Source organism: Chrysochloris asiatica, unplaced genomic scaffold (assembly GCF_000296735.1).
Source record: "Chrysochloris asiatica unplaced genomic scaffold, ChrAsi1.0 scaffold00036, whole genome shotgun sequence".
Classification (NCBI taxonomy): domain Eukaryota; kingdom Metazoa; phylum Chordata; class Mammalia; order Afrosoricida; family Chrysochloridae; genus Chrysochloris; species Chrysochloris asiatica.
Window position 1 is genome coordinate 18,697,784 of NW_006408554.1, and position 7,805 is coordinate 18,705,588.

The window sequence follows — 7,805 nt, forward strand, 5'->3', positions numbered from 1 at the left end:
GAATTGATGCCTTTGAGTTGTGGTGTTGGACGAGAATACTGAAAGTGCCATGGACTGCCAAAAGAACCAATAGATCTGTTTTGGAAGAAGTTCAGCCAGAGTGTTCCTTGGAGGCCAAGATGGCTAAGCTTCTCTCTCATACTTTGGACATATTGTCAGGAGGGACCAGTTTCTGGAGAAGGATGTCATGCTGGGTAAGTTGGAGGGTCAGAGAAAAAGAGGAAGACCCCTAATGAGATGGATTGGCAAGGATGCATCACTGATGGACTCAAGTGTCGCAGCGATAGTGAGGTTGGCCCAGGATTGGACATTGTTTTGTTCTGGTGTGCATGGGGTCACTATGAGTCGGTTCTGACTCGATGGCACCTGACAACAACAACAACATTATGCAAATTTGCATAGTGAATCTCTAAGGGACGGACATAATATGGTATCAGTTAAACTGTGACATCATGGAAGTCTTCTTGAGGCTCAACTTGTAGGACCAACTAAAGAATATAGCCTAGATTTTTGTATCCTTGGGTGGTACACATATTTTATCTTTGCTTATCTTGTCAGACTGTGGTGGCTTGTGTGTTGGTGTGATACTGGAATCCTGGTGTGGCACTGTAGGGTAAGCACCGGACTACTAACTGCAAAGTCAATAGTTCAAACCTACTAGCTGCTCATTGGAAACCTTATATAGCATTTCTATGAGTCAGAATTGATTCAACAGTACTTAACAACAACTTTTTTAAAGGTTGGTGGTTGAAATTCACTCCACATGTCTTTGGAAGAAAGTCCTGGAGAGATTAAACCACAAAGCAAACCCATTGCCTTCAAGTCAATTCTGACATGTAGTGTCTTGAAAAGCCAGAGTAGAATTGCTCCATAGGGTTCCCAAGACTGTGATTTTATGGCAGCAGATCATTAAATCTTTCTCCCATAGAGTTGTTGGTGGGTTCAAATTGCCTTATTTTGGTTAAAAGTCAAATGCTTAACCATTGCACCACCAGGGCCCCTCAGCCAAGAAAACTCTATTGAGCAGTTCTACTCTGACACATATGGGTTTGCATTAATAAGAATGGATTCACCAATAATAGATTTGGTTATTATAAACATACCCTAATAAATGCTCCTGTTTATCTGACCTATATAGCACACACCTATCAAAATATCAACATCTGTTGTCCTTGAATTGATTCCGACTTATGGGGAATAGAACTTCCTTGTATAAATTTCAAGGTTGTGGTTAGCAGTTTGAAACCACCAGCCATTCCAAGGGAAAAAGATGAGGCTTTCTCTGGAAACCCTAAGAGGGTCATTATGAGTTGGAATCATCTCCATGGCACACCACCACCACCCATCTTTACAGAAGCAGATTGCCATATTGTTCTCTCATGGAGCAGCTGGTGAGTTCGAACCGTTGACCTTTGATACTTAACTACTCTGCACCAGTGGTCCTTGACTATCAGAATAGTCTCAGAAAAACTGAGGTCTGTATACATCATGTCTCCTCTTATAAATTGAAAATAGTTCTTTATCTCAGACAGGATAAAGGCCAAAAGCCTTAATTTCTCACTTAAGTTCATCCATACCTGTCATCTACCTTTCTTTCTAGCTTGCTCATATCGACGTGAACTACTTGTTATTCTTCAATCTCCTATTCTCATTTCTCACTTCCTTTCAAGACTGAGTTATTGAGAGGAAGTCAAACATCACACATTCCCTGGAAGCTACTTCCTCTTGTGAACCCTGGTGACACTTAATTTTTCATTATGGAAATTTCATTTTCTGTCCTAAGTCATGATAAATTGATGGCTTGCTCGGCCTCCTCTATTAGATGGTGAGATATTATGAGTGGGGCAAAAGAACATCAGTTGCCATCAACTTGATTCTGACTCATGGTGACGTTATGTGTTGCCGAGTAGAACTATGCTCCATAGGTGTAACAACGGCTGTGATCTTTTAGAAGTAGATTGCTATTGCCTCTGGATGGGTTCTAACCATCAATCTTTCAGTTCGTATCTGAGCGCTTCACTATTTGCCCCACCCAGAGACTCCTATTATTGGTAAACTCATAGCTGATTCAACTTTGTTTAGTGAATCTCCATCTCCACATACTCAGAGCTTCTCTAACATAGTGCTTTTATGAAGTAGGGGCTTACTGAGCACTCTTTTCTGAATGAATGAAACTGCCTGTTTTAATTTACAAACAATGCAAAAATTGATGGATTAAGATTTTGTTTATGGAATCTACACAAAATTTCCTTCTTTTCAAAGTAGAGCAAAATTGTTACCAAATGAATTACTGTATTATGAAAAGCTGCTTTCAACCCAATAAATCAAAGGTTAAAGATGAAAAGTCTACCAATACCTGAATGATATCAAAGTACCCTAAGTAAAGCATCAATAAAATTAATTTTCTTGCTTCTAGTCTCTTCATATACTTATAGTTACAATGTTTGTCTTAATTCATTCTTAAATATGCCTCAGATTTCCCATACTAATGGCTTAATGCTAGGTATAATTTTTAATTAAGCTTTGCATTTGTCTTGCAAAATTATATTTAAAATTGTAATGGCATAATAGATTTTTGCATTTATTAATCAATTTTGGAACTAGTTGTTGTTAAGTGCTGTTGTGTTGGTTCCAATTCATAGCAACACTGTGTAGGGTTTCTGAAGTTGTAAATCTCTGTAGGAACAGAAAGCCTCATCTTTCTCCTGTATTGAAACTAGTAAGGTAGTAATAATTTACAAAGGCTTGCAAACCTGTGTGGTTGTCTTGAAAATCAGGCTTCAAAAAACTGAATTCTGTTGTTTAGAAATGGTAAGTGACTTGTTGGTTGACACATAAATGCGTGTGATAACTCATTAACATACAGAATAAAATCTAGTCACATGCATACTATTAAGGAGAAATGTATGGCATAAGAGAAATATGAACTAATTTTAAATGTTTAAGTACTTCACATGCTACTTAAACTGAGAAAACCTATAACTGCTGCATTCAGTTTACAGCAAACATCAGGAGGGTTAGATTGTGATAGACTGCCATTGTTTGGAAGTAGATTGCTAAACCTTTCTAAAAAGTGCCTCTGGGGGTCATGGAGGAAGGCAGAATCTCTAGTGAGTACTATTCAATCTGTCTAGGCGGAGCTGATGAAATGAAATACAGATGGGTAACTCGTGATACTGTAGTGAACAATGGTTATCAGGACTGATTATGAGGGTTGGAAATACAAAGGTAGACATTTTGTAGCAAGGAAGGGAGTGATTAATTCTCCAGTCTAGGAGCGGAGGTCTCTAGGACCATCAACGGAGAAGAGCTAAGAGCGGGACCCTACCCAGAGAAGCAGAGATGCCTGAAATAGAGACAGAGATTATGACATGGAGTGATGAAGCAGCTGGGGATTTTGGATCCAGAGAGGGAAAGGGACTGTGGGCCAAAGACTGGGGGGAGGGGGGAGTGTAGGGGACAGGTTTCTAGGATATACCCTTTGGTCAGTTGATGATGCATGGAGGGGATTGGAACCATGGCAATGAAATGATATACGATGGAATGAATGTAAAACTAAAGTTCTCTTATGTAAACTATCATATAATTCACAATAAAACATTAAAAAAAAAAAGTGCCTCTGGATAGATTTTAACTGCCAACCTTTCCCTGTGTGTGCCACTCAGGGATTCCTAATTAATAAAGCCCAACCAACCGTATGTTGTTGTTAAGTGCCATGGAGTCGGTTCTAAGGGACATCTCATGATTATCAAAATACAAAAGCCATGAGCAAAGCATGTGTTTTGGACCCTAAGATCCCTGTGCAGAGAGATAGAGGTAGCAGAGGTACCAGCAGAGGTAGTAGCATAAAGAGACAGTGTTAGGCTTCCTGGCCCATTGACCATGAGAGGCTGAGTGCCTTAGGGCAGGAGACGGGTTTGCAGAATTGGGTGCCCCCTTTGCACATTTATTAATGGCACTAAAGGAACTTATAACACTTGCCTGAGATGGGCAGAGGCCAAGGGATATGTGGCTGAGAAACCAGAAACAAGAGAGGCACAGCTGCAGTACAGTTGGGAAGAGGCGCTCCTGACCAAAGATCTGCTGTATACTGAGTTGTTTCTAATCCTGACTTGCGCCCTATTTACTTCCCTACTAAACCCAATCATTGTGAGTACAGTTTGTGAGTTCTGACACTGACATTGATTATCAAACCCAGCAGAGAAGTAGAGTGCCATGGTTGGTGTCAGAATAAAGACGGTTTGAAAGATGGAAGCATGTCTGACCTATACCCCATAGGAATCAGCCTTAGACTGATGTTGAGTTTGAGTCTCCTCCTTCTTTGTGTAGTCAGAGGAGGCCAGACACCACCTCCAAGCCATTTTTACAGTAACTCATTGTTTCCAAAGGGTGAATGCATGATGTTAAGCAGGCAACATATATGGTGGATTGCCTAAATTACATTCTAAGTTTTATCAGTGAGAACTATATAACTTTGAATTATAGTCCTCAAAAATTTGCATATATCTGTCCTGACACAAGTATTAAATGTAAATGTCTGTACATTTCAGGCTCAAAAAAGGCAGAGAATACATTGCCTAGATATAAATACTGAGCAAGAAATAGCTCAAAATTACAAACTCCCAAACAAACATTTTCAAGCCTAAACAATTTTATTGACTAGACGTTCTGACTTCATGAAAACAAATGTGTCTGCCAAAGCCTTTCAGCTATTGTGGACATGGTAATTGTCCCCAACAGTCACAAACCCCTAGCCACATTTTGAAGTTGAACACATGATTTCTTAGACAAGTAAAATGTAAGAAAACCTATAGATTCAATTTTCTGAGGATGGAATTCAATACAGAGAGCAGAGATAATGTCTTGGGATCAATTTACTACTTCTATATAACACTTGAGTCCTGGTGTGGTACTGTGGGTTAATGTGCTGGACTGTAAAGTCGGTTTGAACTGCAAGGTCTGTGGTTTAAGCTCACCAGCTGCTCCTCGGAAACCCTATACAGTATTGCTATGGGTCAGATCCAACTCAAAGGCACTTAACAACAATAGCAACAACATAACATTTAGAAGTCAATCAATATTTGATATAGGTAGAAATCATGTATTTCATATAAAAAAGGGATGTTTTCTGAAAAAAATTTGGGCAGGAGATATTGATCATGGTTTCCTACCTCTATGAACTGCAAGGTCGGTAAGTCAAATCCACCAGCTGCTCCTCGGAAACCCTATACAGGATCATTATGAGTTGGAACCGACTTGACAGCACTTAACAAAAACAACCTCTACTGTCTAGTACACCCAAGGATGAAACAAAGAGAAAATATGAGCCTGACATAGTTAGCATTTAACTATGTCAAAATTCTTCATTTTAATAACAAGAAAAAGTAGTTGGGGGGCATTTTCCAGGACAAAAGGAACGCTTTGAACTATTGAGTCAGAAATATTTTAACACTAGATAATTGTGAATTGTACTTTCACGGTTCCTTTCAGATACACGGGGCTGTCAAGTAAACCCAGCTCCCTACAGAAGAGTCACAGCCTTCCAGCACAGAAAGAATTTACCACTGAGCTTAGCAAAATGCTTGAAGGAAACAGAATTTTCTATTTTCAGACGTTATACAGAAACTCAGTATAGTAGTGAAGGGTAAGGACTTTGGAGACAGATTATTGCCCAGGTTTGAGGTCTAACTGCACTCACTGACTAGTCTGTGTGATCTTGATAAACTGTTTAGCCTCAGTTTTCACATCTGTAAAATGAGAAGAATAATAAGCATTTCTTGGATCATTTTGAAGATTAAATGAGTAAATATTGCAAAGTGCTTAGATCAGCTCCAAGTACATATTAAGAGTTTATTAAACAAATACAGTCACTAAGACAGAGATTTTCTGAAAATCTAACTATATTTACATTTTTACAGTACAGTTGATAACAATTGGAACTTACTTCAAGAGCTTAAATTTTACTTATCTTTTGACTTATCTTATGTGAGCTGTGTGTTACTGAAGTCGCAATAATATTAGCTGCTCCTGTCATTGTATAATTGATTCTCCAGCTTTTGGCAATAAAAGTTCCATAGGAGACCTTGTGCTCTAATGTCACCCTTATTTCTGAGTGTGAATTCATCTTTAAGTTGAATGTGTCTGGTAGGAAGGGCAGAGAACAGTCATGAATGTTGATGTGACCAAACAGATGCAATAAAAAATATATGGGGATGATGTAAAACCAAGGCTCACAGCTCTACACCCTCTATTCTGACCAAGGTGATGATCTCCAAAGATGTAAAGAAAGAGACCTATCACCTATGAGAAATAAGGGAGAATGTCTTGACAGCGACATTCAAAACAATATATATGAAAATTATTTCTATAGGGAGATAAACAAGGTGAGTGTTAAAGGTTTCTTAACACATGCAGAGAATAATAGGATTTGCTTTTATTTTTGTTGGTAGTGCTATCAAATTATTTTCAACTCATAATGACCCCAAAAGGAGCTCTGGTAGCGTAGTGGTTACGAATCGGGCTGCGAACCTTAAGGTCAGCAGTTCGAAACTACCAGCCGCTCCGCGGGAGAAAGATGAGGCTTTCTACTCCCGTAAAGATTTACACCCTCGGAAACCCTGTACAGGGTCGCTATGGGTCAGAACCGACTCAACGGCACTTAACAACAACAACAATGACCCCAAATGAATGAACAGAACTGCCTCATAGAATTTCTTGGCTGTAATCGTTACAGAAGCAGCTTGTACAAAACTCCCTCCCATGAAGCTGCTCAGTGGGTTTGAACCACCAGCCTTTTGGTTGTTCTTGTTGTTAAGTGCCATCGAGTCGATTCTAACCCATAGCAACCCTGAATAGGGTTTCCAAGGAGCAGCTAGTGAGCTTGAACCACCAACCCTGCAGTTAAAACAACTTTGCAGTCTGACGCATTAGCCCACAGTGCCACACCAGGACTCCTTAGTAGTCAAGTATTTAAATACTTGTGCTACTTGGGCTCCTTAGAATTTGCGTACTTGTTATAAAAAGAAGCCCATTTTTGTTAATATGCATATCTTGCATAATAATTAATATGAATATCTGAATCTGTTTACTAGCAAATAGCCGATTCTGAGAATGAGAAAGGACTCTATATTGCCAATTTATTAGTAATGACCAATTGATCTCAAAACTAGGCAATTCACTAACACGGAATATATAATAAAAACAAAAATTAAGAGCCGAGGTGGCGCAGTAGATTAAATGTTGGATTGCTAACTGAAAGGTTGGCGGTCTAAACCCATCAGCTGATCCGTGGGAGAAAGATGAGGCAGTCTACTTCTGCTAATATTTACAGCCTTGGAAGCTACATGGCATGGTGATATGCTGGAATCCTGATATGGCAGTGTAGGGTAAGCACTCTATTTGAACTGCAAGGTTGGTGGCTCTAATTCACCAGCTGCTTCCCTGGAAAACCCTATAGAGGATTGTTATGAGTTGGAAATGACTGAAGGGCACTGAACAACCACAGTAATGAAAGGATCTGCATGAGTCAGAATTCACTCCACCGTGGTAGGTTCAAGATTGTCTCTAAATAATCAAATAAATATTATGAGATTTCAAAATGTTTAATAATCTAAGAAAAAAGAATCAAAATATCTCTTGCATTCATCTATAAAAATCATACACTGGATTAGAATATATTATTGAAAATGTGATACAATATTTAAAAACCCTTTCTGGGAAACACATCCTTAAATTTGACATCATTTTCATATCTTGTCTTTCACCCTTGACTATTTACTTAAATCATGAATGCCTTTCTACATTTC

The 7,805-nt window shown here is 38.9% G+C and overlaps 1 pseudogene; it reads right to left on the reverse strand.

Moving 5' to 3' along the window:
- Positions 1 to 1,609, reverse strand: part of LOC102820093 — a 7,713-nt pseudogene extending 6,104 nt beyond the window's left edge.
- Between the last annotated feature and the right edge of the window lie 6,196 nt (positions 1,610 to 7,805).